Source organism: Lolium rigidum, chromosome 4 (assembly GCF_022539505.1).
Source record: "Lolium rigidum isolate FL_2022 chromosome 4, APGP_CSIRO_Lrig_0.1, whole genome shotgun sequence".
NCBI lineage: Eukaryota > Viridiplantae > Streptophyta > Magnoliopsida > Poales > Poaceae > Lolium > Lolium rigidum.
In genome coordinates, this window is record NC_061511.1 from 148,925,007 (window position 1) to 148,940,014 (window position 15,008).

The following is a 15,008-nucleotide window of genomic DNA, read 5'->3' on the forward strand; positions in this document are numbered from 1 at the left end:
TACCCATCTCACCGGTGGCGCGCATGCTTTCCACGCTGGAGAATCGTCGATCTTTTCGCCGTATTTCGACGAGGGCTGCGAGCCGCGGCTCTCTTCATCTCCGTCAGGGTCACCGCTCTCTCCGTCGGTGGTCTCCCCGGTTCGCAAAGCCGGACTCCGTCCGACACCGGTCGAGCAGGCTGCGGCGACACTGTAGACAGGGCATCTCCCCCATGGCTACCACCTCCCCTCCAAACGAAGATGACAGGCGGACAGAGCGGTGGCTTCAGAACGAAATGGAAAAGCAAAATTGACTCAGCCGACATGACACAAAGAAATGAGACGGAATGGCACAGGGCGCTGCCGTGAAAGGACGACAGACATCTAACCGTTCAAAATCTGTCTGTGCACCAATTATAAAACAGCTAGCTGTTAGTTAGGAAAAGTGTAAAAGAAAGATCTTCACGAGACTTTTCTTTACCTTTTTTTACACGTGATAAAAGAGTATCGATTTTCCGCGAAACTTGAGGTGCGCACATATAATGTCAAGATGTAACGTGAATATTTTTTCACTTTTTGGTGCGTATGAAGCCAAGACCGAAAGTGAATTTCCCTTTTTTCTCTCATTTTTATGTTTTGTTTGCCTTCCAAAAGATCCTGACAGCATACTTAAAAGAAGCTTTACTTTACACAACAGAAAAAAAAAGTTTACCTAAGGCATAATACATGCCCATAAAAGGAGGCCCATGTCGAAGCCCAACTTCATCGTTTACTTAGTGTCCGACAAAAGAATGCCGGATAAGTTAGGCTTGATCTGCCAAATTCAGAATTCATCTAGGGTCCGAGCAGCTGTTTGTACGAGGAAAAGCTGGTCACGTTTGTATAATCAGCTGTTGGGTTTATCCGTTTGGTTAGCGTGCTGCGTTGGCACAGCCAAAGCAGATCTAGCCCAAGGTAAATATAAGACGTCAGTAACGTCAACTTGCTGGCACCATGACAGGGTTTTCATTGCCAAAATTGTTTTTTCCTTTTATTTTCTCTCCAATCAAATTCAACTTTTTCTTTGTGATAGTAAAATGCCCGCGTTGCCCATGGAAAAAAAATGAAGCAAGGTGATCTCACTTTGTTGGGCATCATAAGTAAGGTGAACCAGCATTTGTTTTTTTTTTGTCTTTTTTGCACGGCCTAAAGATTTTCCACCATGTAAGTCATCTTTGCATAATATAATTAGTGGGACTTTAATTGATTATAAGTACGTATGAGATGGTCACACAAATAAGTAGACTGATGGTACTATTTTAGCAAAGGCAATTGTCATCGTCTATGTCCCTATTTGCATAGGTTGAGAGAAGACATACAAATCCCAGCAGTATGCCATACACAACCAAGTAAATGATGATCGAGCCGTCCCAAACAACTCGAGTCCATACGACAATGCGAAACAAGCTGTTAAAAAAAACTCTGAGACCATACAACAATGCGAAGATTAACTATCGTCTACCCACAACTCAAGTCCATACAACAATGCGAAACAAGCTGTTCAAAAAAACTCAAGTCCATACAACAATGCCAAACTTAACTATCATCTACCCATCGCAAGCAACTCCATGCAACAACCAAAAGGGTAGCTACTGCACCAACAATGCTTCAACTTCTGCAACCTCTAATCTTCTTCCGTCATTGTTTGGGGTATTGTCTGTCTTAGCATTAAGGTCTTTCTTCCATTTTTTGTTTTGATCCCTAGCAGCCTCGTGCATGTTGTTTCTACCGCCATATGGGCAGTCAAACCTGTCTCCTGTCACTTGAAGTTTTATTTATATTGTGCCATGTAGTTGTATTTATATATATTCACTTGGAAGTAGTTAAGGAACATGTTTCACCGTCCTTGTCTATGTTGGGCCTCCAGAAAATGATTATGAATCTTCCATTGTTCAGCTAAATGCCTCTGACAAATCTGCTTGTGTCGGGCATGTAGAAGATATAAAGGATTCACCGTTCTCTTTTCCAGATTGTGTTATTTCTGAAGTTAACAGAGAAGGGAACAGTGCGCCTCATGTTTTGGCCAAGTTAGGAATTAGTGTGTCGGATGCATATATATGCTTTTGATCAATTTTGATTGAATGCTATTTCAAACTTGTAGCAGATGCAATATTAGATAATGCAGCCAACAACAGTGACACATTCTAGAATCTCATAAAAGAAAGTAAATCTAACAAAAGCATGCATTTGAATCTTTGGCGATGGAAAAAATTAGAATAATAAAATGATAAGTTAATTCAGCTATGTCAAGCTATTAAGGGCATAGACACCGGTAGCATAGCAACTCGCTTCCCCAAGCCTAACACGTAGGTATTTGTCAGCAAGGCTATGGTAGAAAAAGAAAAGCACCCAATGTTGCGGTCAGAAACCCACCGGCGGGCAGCGACGGGCAATACCGTAGAGCCGGGAATCTCCCAGGACTGCGGCTGGCCCTGGTCCCTCCGAGCGACGGCCCGCAAAGCCTTCGGCACGCACGTCCGATGCTGATGCAAGGGCGTGCCACCCGACCTATACCTGGTCGTGAAGGTGTTGGATGATGCCTCGCTTAGTTTCCTGCATGGCATACACGTAAACGTTAAATACGAGCCTCGATCGGCTCTCAGGTTGTCCTGTGAATCGGCTCAAAGAGACGATCCACCCATGATGCGTACGAGGTGTACGATCAGATGGTGGTCCTGCTTGATCAAGATAAAGCTAAAACGACCTACTACTATTTAGGGTTTTGACCGCATAATCGGAACATCCTACTTGTGATTGAGCCTGGCGGCCACGCACGGTGATCGTAAACCGACCCTAGACAAGGCCTAAAAACCAACACGAAGTTGATCCTCGAAACATCCTGTCTAGGGCTAGCAAACTACACCCTACGCGCCACCGGATCCTTCAACCCGTTTGTAAGGCCTAACCATGCAGATATTAAACTAATCCTTGAAGAACAAGGAGCAATCATAACGGATCGGATCTACTAAATAATGATCAAGTGGGTGCCGCCCTTACACCCAAGATAGGTGTAAGGGCGGCTAGATGCCTAAGGGTCGCACGACGATAGCATATGATACGATGAACAATGCTAACCCTAAAACATCTATGATAACTAAGTTGCTCGCCATCAAAAAGGCTTCAGCACGAGCAACGCATGAGAGACGAATAAACGTGTGCTGCCTAGATCGCAAGATGCGATCTAGGCAGCATGATGCTTACCCGGAAGAAACCCTCGAGACGGGGGAGTTGGCGGTGCGCCTAGATTGGTTTGTGGTGAACGTGATTGTTGTTTATTTCATAAACCCTAGATACATATTTATAGTCCGTAGACTTTCTAACGTGGGAATAATCCCAACCGGGCACGAGCCCAAACTTCATCTAATCCGACACGTATCCTACTATATTACAGATACACGGGCAAACTAGCCCAAACTTTGCATATAAGGCCGATTCATGTCTTTCTTCTATGTATATTCTTCAAGTCCATCTCCCAATCGCGGCCCACCTCTGATCCGGTCAAATTCTGGTGATAACACATGCCCCCCTGGTTTTGGAAATAACATTTCCAAAATCACTCCGCTTTTTCTTCGTTGGGTCATGTCGTAGCAGAAGCGTAACCGCTGCAGTATCCTTCATCATGATGCCTTGCCTTCTTGACTTCTATGCGCGATTCGACAATTCTTTGGCACCATTTCCTCGGAAACTGTTGTAGCATTAACTCTCCCCAATATCCCATTATTTAGCCGCGTCGAGCAGTTCGCCCCTTCACCCTCCTGCTCCGTACTAGCCATCGGCAAAAAACCCCCCATTCCTCCGTAGCCATGTCTTCTTCTTCCTCCTCCTCTTTTGCCTCCTCAAACCTCTCCTATGTATCATCTCCCTTCCGTGAGCCGACGCCAGAGTGGGGCTCGTTGGCGGCGCACGACATCCTCGCCCCAACGACGTGGGACAAGGAGGAACACGATTCCTCCATCTGGTCCGAGGATGACAAATCCTTGACCGACGGAGAGGACGACCTTCAATTCCTCGTCGACGGGGAGGAGGAGGCGGAGAGCGAGGACGACCGCTTCTCCCGGGACGACTTCACCTCCTCCGAGGAAGAGGCGGAGGAGGACGACGACGACTCCCTCGAAGGTTACCCACCGGCGAAGCGCCTCCGCGCCTGGTGGGACGACGACAGCGATGACGACGATGAGGAAGACGAGGCTCCTGTAGAAGGCTACGGGACTAGCGATGAGGAGCCTATCAGCAGCTGCGCCGGTGGCAGCGATGACGACGACGAGGGCAGCAACGGCCCTTAGATTAGGGACTAGTAGTAGTAGTCGGCTTTTGTTCTTTCTTCCCCGAGCAATCGGCTCTTTCTTTGTAAGAAATCCCACTATTAATAAAGAGAATATTCCCCAATTAATCTTGCTTTCTTGTCAACTTTGCCGATCGTCGAACGAAGTCGCTGTACAGAGAGCCGATGGCAGGGCATCGGCTTGTACTATAAACGCGATTTGAGGTCAAGCCGCTGCCTATCCACACGGTCCAACAGGTCTAGCTCATGTCCAAACCATCCTCCAATCTTAAACGTGCAGATTGAACTCCTCAGCAACCACTAGGAGACTCATCCCAAATATCATGATTTCTGGTTTGAACCTGCTTAATTGAGCTTGTTCCTCTAGAGTCGATGGCAATGCATCGGCTTTTATTATTCTGAAGTCGATACCCGTGCATCGGCTGTACGCATATTGTTGTCTCTACATGTTTTCTCAAGTCGATGTTTGCGCATCGGCTGTGATTTTTTTTTACTGGCCGATTTAGAGTCGGCCTCCATATCTCACTGCCCATCCTCCCACATGCTTGGGAAATACTTCTTGAGATGTTGGCCATTGACGGCCACTGGGAACTTCACACCATCCAACTGTTCAAGCATGTAGGCATTGCCCTTCGTAACCCGGATGACTTTGTAAGGACCGTGCCAATTAGGAGACCATTTGCCGTATGTTTTATCCCCTGGTTCCTAGTGGCAACACGGCTTCCCATACTAGATCACCAACTTGAAACTCCTTTGGTCTCACCTTCTTATTGTATGCCCGAGCCACCCTGGCTTTGTTCTCCTTAATCTTCTCTAACGATCAAAGTCTAAGTTCCGTTGCATCCTCAATAGTGTCACTCATCGTGGTTGCATATTCCTCGAGCGTCGAGTCATTCTCGAAACGTGACACGTCTCGATCCAGCCGTAATTTCCCAAGGTAATACGGCCTCCCGCCCATAGACAAGCCGGTACGGCGAAGTCTTTATAGCTCCATGGCATGACATGCGATAGGCCCACAAAGCCTCCGACGGCGTCTCATGCCACACCCTGGGGTTCTCCTCAATCTTCCTCTTAATCAGCTTGATCAGGCTTTGATTGGATGCTTCGGCTTGCCCGTTGGCTTGAGCATGGTATGGAGATGATCGGATCAGCTTAATCCCCATGTCATCGCAGAATCGTCCGAATTCTTTAGAGACAAAGACCGAACCTCCATCGGTCGTGATGGTTTGGGGAATCCCGAACCTATGAATGACATGTTCTTTGACAAATTGGATAACATCTTCCGATTTTACTTTCTTCATGGGAACGGCCTCCACCCATTTGGTGAAATAATCTGTAATGGCCAGAATCCACTCGTGGTTCTTGCTTGACGGAGGATGTATTTTGCCGATCATATCCATGCCCCAACCTCGAAATGGCCAAGGTTTGATGATGGGGTTCATTGCTGATGCGGGCACCATCTGGATTTTTCCGAACATCTGACACGCTTGGCATCCCTTGTAGTAGTTGAAGCAGTCTTCCAGCATGGTAGGCCAATAAAATCCTGATCGCCTAATTAACCACTTCATCTTATGGGCCGATTGGTGAGTTCCACGAGCGCCTTCATGCACCTCATGTAAGAGCCGATTAGACTCGCTTGGTCCCGTGCATTTGAGTAGTAACCCTTCCAACGTCCCGTAGAACATGTCATCTCCTATAAGGACATATTTCATAGCCTTGTATCTTATCCTTTTGGGTGCCCCCGAGCCGAATCCTTCAAATAATTGAAGATATCGGCTCTCCAATCATCCTGTTCCAGGAACCGCACCCGAACTTCCGACCCGTCTGGTATGTCCTTGTATCCTGACGCCATCTGTGCGAGATCATTGGCGTCGGTATTCTGAGCCCTTGGGACCCAATTGAAGTTGATGTACCGAAAATGTGTCATCAGCTCACGACACTCCACCCAATACGGAAAAAGTGACTCACTCTCGCACTTGTATTCGTCCGTGAGTTGAGAGATCACCAACTTCGAGTCTCCAAAAAGTTCCACTCGCCTCCGCCCGGCTTCCAAAAGCAGCTCCATTCCCTTGCGCACTCGCCCTCATACTCAGCAACATTGTTGGTGCAAGGGGTAGATAGCCTGATGGCGAAAGAATATGTTGCCCCCCGAGGCGACACGAGTAGAATGCCGATGCCACAACCATCGTCACAAGCCGATCCATCGAAGAACATAGCCCACGCACGTACAGATAGTGCTGCTATATTAGTATTAATCCGTTCAGCTATAAGATCGGCCAACGCTTGTCCCTTGACTGCTTTCGCAGTCGATACCGAAGATCGAACTCCGTCAATGCAAACATCCACTTACCAAGCCGGCCTTTCAAAACAGGGGCCGACAGCATGTGCTTGACAACGTCTGACTTGCATATGACGATGATCTCTGCCGTCAAAAGGATGTGATGAAGCTTGGTGCAGGTGAAGAACAGTGCAAAGGCAAAGCTTCTCGACCTCAGGATACCTTGTCTCCGCGTCCAACATCCTTCTCGCCGAGGTAGAAAACGACCTTTTCAACGCCCTCATAGAGTTGCACCACCACCGAAGTGATGGACGTGTCGCCTATCGATAAGTAGATATAGAACGGCCTCGTCTTGTTGGGGTGGAACTAGCACAGGCGGTGTTGTCGGATACCGCTTAATCTCGTCAAACGCCCGCTGCCGTTCTGCCCCCGCTGAAACTCGTCATCAGATTTAATCTTCACCAGCGCCATGAACGGCTCAATTCGCCCTGACAGGTTAGAGATGAATCGTCGGACGAAGTTGATCTTGCCGATAAGACGTTGGAGCTCTTTCTTCGTGGTGGGCGGCTGCATGGTACGCACTGCCTCCTGACTCTTCAGGCCGATCTCAATTCCCCGTTCATGAACCAGAAAACCTAGGAACCGACCGGCCGTCACACCAAAGGCACACTTCTTTGGATTCATTCTCGATCCGAACTTCCGAGTTCGGTCTAGGATGCGTCGCAAATCATCCAAGTGTCCCTCCATGGAGATAGACTTGACTACCACGTCATCAATGTAGATTTCCACCAACTTGCCGATCAGATCGTGAAATATATAATTCATGGCTCTTTGGTATGTTGCACCAGCATTCTTCAACCCAAAGGTCATGACCACATATTCAAACAAGCCGACTGCCCCTGGTACTCTGAATGCGGTCTTGTGTATATCTTCTGGAGCCATGAAGATCTGGTTATAGCCGGCATTGCCATCCATGAAGCTCAACACCTTGTGGCCAGCAGTTGCATTGATCAATGTTTCTGCCACAGGCATCGGGTACTCATCTTTTGGAGTGGCTCTGTTAAGATCTCGGAAATCGATGGCCATACGCCATCGGCCGTCTTTCTTTTCTACAGGAACGATACTGGAGATCCATTCAGCATACCTGCACGGCCTGATGAACCCGGCGGCCAACATCTTCTCGATCTCTTTCTTGACCTCTTCCAGAATTTTGGCCTTCATCTGACGTGCTCGTTGTTGGAACGGCCGAAACCCTTTCTTAAGGGGAAGCCGATGTTCAATGATGCTCCTGTCCAACCCATGCATCTCTGTGTAATCCCATGCAAAGCAATCTGGGTATTCTTTTAGCAGAGCTATCATCTGACCCCTAAGATGTGGATCTAACTTCTTGCTGATAAAAGTTGGTCGCGGCTTATCCCAAGGACCGATGTCGACTTCTTCTAGCTCATCAGCCAATGTAAACCCATATCCTAGCTTTCCGTCACCTGTAAGGTCGACACCAAATACAGGGAGAGCGTGTGGTACGGATAAAGCGGGCCGATCGCTGGAATCGGCCTTCATCTTGATTGTAACCAGGATTTTTTGGAGGTGTCGGGGCCGATCGCGTGGAACAACTTCCTCCTTGTCTTCGCTGTGAGAGCAGCTGCCCTCGTCTCTGCCCTTACCAGGGTGGTGCCCGAGCCCTATCATGTTGATGTTGAACGAGAATCTTGGCTGGCACCCTCCAGGGTAAGTGCGCTCCACCATGTTAACGACGGATGCCGGTGAATTCGGCACTTCTGGTGCTGCCAATGCGAACGGCAGCGGTGGACGGGACTGGAGTGGCATCTCTCCTTGGTGAGTCCCCAGAGCTGGTCCTGACAGAGAGTATTGATGGCTCATGATTTCCTGGATCACGCGCAGAGCGACACGCTCCAAAGTGTTCACCAGGCTCTCAGAATGGCGGTGCAGCGAATGAGCCACCATGAAGTTAATCTCCTGACGCAGAGACCTGGTGCGTTCTTCTGACGGGGTGGACAGGTCCACTCCATCGAGCGCGCCTTCAGGTGAGAACCCTTTCCACCTGATGCCATGCGAGCGGGTTCTGTGAAAAGAGCCGATGAGGTCGGCTTCGAGGACCGCTTTGATCTCGTCATGCTTCTTCTTGAGCTCCTCGGTCAGGTCCTCGTACTTGACTGGAGTGCCTTCCGCCATCTCAGATGTAGATGGCGATGCGGTTGATGTTGAAGATCATCCCACCGAGCGTGCCAGAATGTGTTGCGGTCAGAAACCCACCGGCGGGCAGCGACAGGCAACACCGTAGAGCCGGGAATCTCCCAGGACTGCGGCTGGCCCTGGTCCCTCCGAGCGACGGCCCGCAAAGCCTTCGGCACGCACGTCCGATGTTGATGCAAGGGCGTGCCACCTGACCTATACCTGGTCGGAAGGTGTTGGATGATGCCTCGCTTAGTTTCCTGCATGGCATACACGTAAACGTTAAATACGAGCCTCGATCGGCTCTCGGGTTGTCCTTTGAATCGGCTCAAAGAGCCGATCCACCCATGATGCGTACGAGGTGTACGATCGGATGGTGGTCCTGCTTGATCAAGATAAAGCTAAAACGACCTACTACGATTTAGGGTTTTCACCGCATAATCGGAACATCCTACTCGTGATTGAGCTCGGCGGCCACGCACGGTGATCGTAAACCGACCCTAGACAAGGCCTAAAAACCAACACGAAGTTGATCCTCGGAACATCCTGTCTAGGGCTAGCAAACTACACCCTACGCGCCACCGGATCCTTCAACCCGTTTGTAAGGCCTAACCATGCAGATATTAAACTAATCCTTGAAGAACAAGGAGCAATCATAACGGATCGGATCTACTAAATAATGATCAAGCGGGTGCCGCCCTTACACCCAAGATAGGTGTAAGGGCGGCTAGATGCCTAAGGGTCGCACGACGATAGCATATGATACGATGAACAATGCTAACCCTAAAACATCTATGATAACTACGTTGCTCGCCATCAAAAAGGCTTCAGCACGAGCAACGCATGAGAGACGAATAAACGTGTGCTGCCTAGATCGCATGATGCTTACCCGGAAGAAACCCTCGAGACGGGGGAGTTGGCGATGCGCCTAGATTGGTTTGTGGTGAACGTGATTGTTGTTTATTTCATAAACCCTAGATACATATTTATAGTCCGTAGACTTTCTAACGTGGGAATAATCCCAACCGGGCACGAGCCCAAACTTCATCTAATCCGACACGTATCCTACTATATTACGTATACACGGGCAAACTAGCCCAAACTTTGCATATAAGGCCGATTCATGTCTTTCTTCTATGTATATTCTTCAAGTCCATCTCCCAATCGCGGCCCACCTCTGATCCGGTCAAATTCTGGTGATAACACCCAATGCATCTCTAGCTCCTGTGGGCCTACATTTTCTACTTTTGCTGATTCCTTTGACATCTCTTTCCTACTTTTACCTAAACTTTAGACGCCCGAGCAGCACAGTCTCTTCTTGCTTTCTCATCTTTTTTCTTCTCTCTCCTGGCTTTCTCCGACGAAGATCCCGCCTCCTCTGCAAGCATCACCTGTCACCTGCAAGCAATAGCAGGACATCCAGGGTGGCATCCGAACCTAGCTGGCACTGCTGGGGAAGTAAGCTGGGGCTATGCATTGGCCATGCCCTAACTATAGAGATATATACTCTTTTGGCTATTCTCACATGCTTCTATATTTTTCAATCGGAGAAGCCAGTGAAGGGTCAAAACATCGGATATTAACTCACTCGTGTTCCTATCCTACTAATGAACTCATAGAAGACATATTTTGAACTATTTATTGTGCTCAAGGGAGCTGGTCACAGCAAAAGCCAAGCATAAGAACGACTTGAGTTCATGGGAAAGAGCAAACAGAACAGCTAATTAAGGGCATGAGCAATGGAAGCAGCATCAGCCGCTGCTCCCGAGCCTAACACCTAGGTATGGGAAGGTGAAGCATGCGTCCATTATTTTTTCATCCAACCCCAACAGCTGAAGCCACCATGGGGTGGACCATTACATCGTCATCCTCCCTCAAAGGAAGGCGTTCTTTCCTCTCTTTCTCTCTCATCTTTTTTCTTCTCTCCTCACTTTCTCTGCCCAAGAGTTCGCCTCCTGCTGGGGAGACACTGACACCTGCAGAGCAACAACCGAGCCTCCCTTCTGACAACCGAACCTAGCTGGACCTGCGGGGCAACAAGTTGAAGCTACCCGTTAGCCATGCCCTAATCGGTTTTTTCCGAAGAAAAGATGTGTAAGGAACATGATAAAACTTAGATCCGTCCAAAGGCTAGCTAGGCCTTACCTCTTCTAGTATTGGCTGCAAGCTCACGTTGATGTAGTTTACCAGTGGCTAAAAAAAGAAAACTGTGAGAAAACGCTTGAAACCATACCACATGCCCGGCTTTCATATGCCAATTAGCACGCCCTTCAGGCCTCAAATCATCTACAGGAAAAACATTATCGGTCACGAGAAGTCATGGACACAGTATTAACAAAGTTAATCATAAATGATTTCATAGAAATAGGTAAATGGGTGCTTTGTATCCTGGTCTAACTGACAAGGAACTCATCCAGCGTTGCTACAATACCGAGGCATTAGCAGCCAACTTCACCGAGCACCACACGACAAGCTGGCATCGTTTCTGCATATATTGGCCGATTAAGCAAATCCATGACAATAATCTCTGCTGAAACATACCAAGAACGGACATGAGCATGTCTGGTTTTCTAGGTACATCTCTTATTTTCTCCAGCCATAGTAAACAAATAAAAATGTGACCAAATTTTCTTGCAACAAAAGACATGTAAATCCAGGAATCAGCCTGCATACCTGGAAACTCTCCTACATCCAGAACATGTACCTGAATAGTACACACCTCCAATCCAGACCTTCATCCATGTAGAGACTTGTGAATCTCGCAGTTTATACTGCTTATAGAGAGACGAAAGAGAACCTCGTGTAACAAGCTCAATAAAAATATCGAGTTTTGATTCTTCCTGCATTTTAGTTTTAAATATCAGTTCTAACGTACGCAAATAATGATTATATAAATTAAAAAATTAAAAAATTATATAATCAGAATACATATCAAGCAACATCAAAAGGATTGATGAATATACCTTCTCAGTTCCATAATACTGGACTACATTTTCATGTTCAAACAAAGTTGATCTAACTAATACATTCACAACTCTGCATGCATTACAACCAACCTTCATATTACTTGACTATTTCCACTTCACCACTGCACATAGCTAAGCACACTCTAGTTACATAGAAGATGATCTGCTAATTAATGAGCCATAAATCTGTTACTCAACGCCTAGGTTAGTTAATTATTGTTTTCTATATAATACCCTCCATGTTCGTAAATAGAAGACTATCTTACAAGTGTCCAATCAAACTTCTCTCTTTTTGACGAAACATATGTAAGGTGAAAATAGTACCAGATGGCTTCTCATGAAAAAGTACATAAACATAATTTTAATAACTTTTTGCTGACATGGCTCACAATAGTCAAGTGCCAGTATTTTGAATATCTATTATGTTAAGCAGGGAAAATGAGAAATATTGCCCCAAGAATAAGATTGGGCAGAGCCACATCGCATATACATGTGAAATTTTAAACATGTAGCTATACCAAAATTCTGGGTTGTGAAGTAACTTTCCAGTCCCACCGGTCACATTTGTTCGCAGAATCGAAATGGAGACTGCGAGGAGGGGAGGCACCGATGTAGAAGACCTCATCGGAGATAGAGGCGGCTAGGGTCAAAACATGGACGGTCAAAACAATAGCAAAATAATTTTCAGCAAAGATGGAATCAAGGAAAATAAATATATGTAAGCTCCGTTCATTTTTAAGTTTTTGCGGCTAGTCTTATCATTACAAGAAGATTACAACAGTAGTATAATAATGCACACGGACAAACTTAGACTGAATACCTTTTGGAGAAGCCTTTTTGTCTTCAGCGAAGGCTTTTCTTAAATTTCCTTCCCATTGAGTTGGACTATTAGGTTAAGTTGCAACGACTACATGGTTTGCTTGCATCCATTATTAGGTTTAGTTGCAACAATTACAGGGTTTAGTTGCATCCATTATTTGGTTAAGTTGCAACTGCTACATGGTTTAGTTGCATTCATTATGAGGCTAAGTTGTAAGAGTTGTAAGGTTTAGTTGCATCCATTATTATGTTAAGTTGCAATAACTACATGGTTTAGTTGTATCCATCATTATGTTAAGTTGCAACAACTACAAGGTTTAGTTGTATCCATTCTTCAACCTAATTGTAGATGGAACATACACAGTTGCATTTTTATTCCTATGTAGTATAATTATGGGTAGCTTTTTTCATTTGTTCATTTTATACACACGATAAGTTGCTTTTATCACATGATTCATGTTACTTATACAAACTAAATTAAATTGCACCGGCTACAAAGTTCTAGATGTATCCCGTGTAAGTCGCCTACATTGGTGGATGTCTACCATTACACCTAAGTTGCCTCCATTAGTATTAAGTTGGCTAGCAACACACCTAAGTTGGATACCACTAATGTTAAGTCCGACTAGCACCACACATAAGTTGTGTATCACTAGTACTAACTTGGCTAGCACCATTAAGGTGAATATACTATGCAACATCATCGTGAACTTGAATATAGTCATGCCTAGGCCCACTAGTAGTACTAAGTTAGCTAGCAACATTGTTGTGAAGTGGCATGGCATTATCGTGAAATTGGCTACAGATGCACCTAAGTTCCGCACGGTTTTCTATTAAGTTGTATTTTTATTGCTGCTATTGTTTACCTCAGAAACCAAATTACCAATGAAGGAATTCTGTTTCGTGAGATCCGATCTTTTGCATCGCTGAATTTTATTTTATTTGAAGTATCTTACTGTCCGAGGCTTTGTAATAAAGTAGGCCATGCATTAGCAGCTATGAGTGCTAATCAGACTATGCCTACAGTTTGGTGGGTGGAGTCAGTACCGGACAATGTAATTGTTTTGGTGGCCACTGAGTTAGCTGAGCCAGTTTAATGGAACAGAGATGTTCCAGTTAAAAAAAAGTTACCAATGATATTAAAAAAATATGGTTGGCTACTAGCAGTGCGAAGTTGCGGGTCTTAGTACAATGGAGCTATTGGCCGTTGTTGCTTAGTACCTCGGAAACTAATTTGGCTATAAAATATACCAAAAAAACTGTAAACAACTCTTTGTACGAAGTTGCTTTTTAATAACACTAAGTTGCTTTTAGAAAAAATGTTATCGAAATATATACAAATGAGATCTAGTTTCGAAGATCTCGTCGCGAGAGGCCCAACAATGAAAACGGATCACAATTGCGGCATACGGTTTAAAAGTTTTGACTTTTTAAATGTTTTACGCATGAAAGTTAAATACATGTGTGGTGCTTTGAGTGATTTTCGGTCTATCCAAAAGTTTCCTTTTTTGGACGTGGGGTAAAGAGCAGCTAGGACTTTTCCTTTTATAGGGTGAGTGCTGGGATATACAAACAATCACTCGGGTGTCCACTAGTCGCGTCCTTGTGATTGACGAAAGTTTCGACCGAAGGAAAAAGCTAGTGGGAGATATAGATATAGATATAGATATAGAGATAGAGATAGAGATAGTATAGATAGAGATAGAGAAGAGATAGAGATAGAGATAGAGATAGGGAAATGCACTTTGGCTCATAGGAGCATATGCTCCCATTATTATGTGAATCCATATTTTAAAGTGTCAAAAAATTCTAAACTAAACTTTTTACATGTACATCTAGATATTTTATGTTGGTATACAAGTTTTCAAAAAAAAACTAAAATCAATTGTGGCTCATGTAAAAAAGACAAGTTTTGATGCTATAACACGACTACGTACAGGATATTTTTTTTCTTTTTTGTACACGACATATAAAATGTTGTTTCTCCACGAAAATTTGTGCACTAACATAGAATGTCAAGATGTACACCAACAAATTTATATCAGAATTTTTTAACATTTTTAAAATTGTTTTTTAATTATTTTATATAATGAGAGCATTTGCTCCTATGAACCGAATTGCCACCTCCATAGAGATAGAGATAGAGATAGAGATCGAGATAGAAATAGAGATAGAGATAGAGATAGAGAAAAAGAAATAGTTAGCTCTAGGTTGTACTTTGTCATGTCTTCTTCCTGTCTTGAATGTATTTTGATTTTCCTTTTTGTTACTCTCGCTACTCCCATCAGATATCTCAACAAAAATCATGCGTTGTGGCATCATAACTGCAAAGTGACAATGCCGATTTTTGTTGAAAAATGTGTGGAGGTGACTCCTATGACTCTAATGATAACACTATTATTGTACACAAAAGCTTAATTTGGTAACTTGACCTAAGTGTACAAAATCGTCC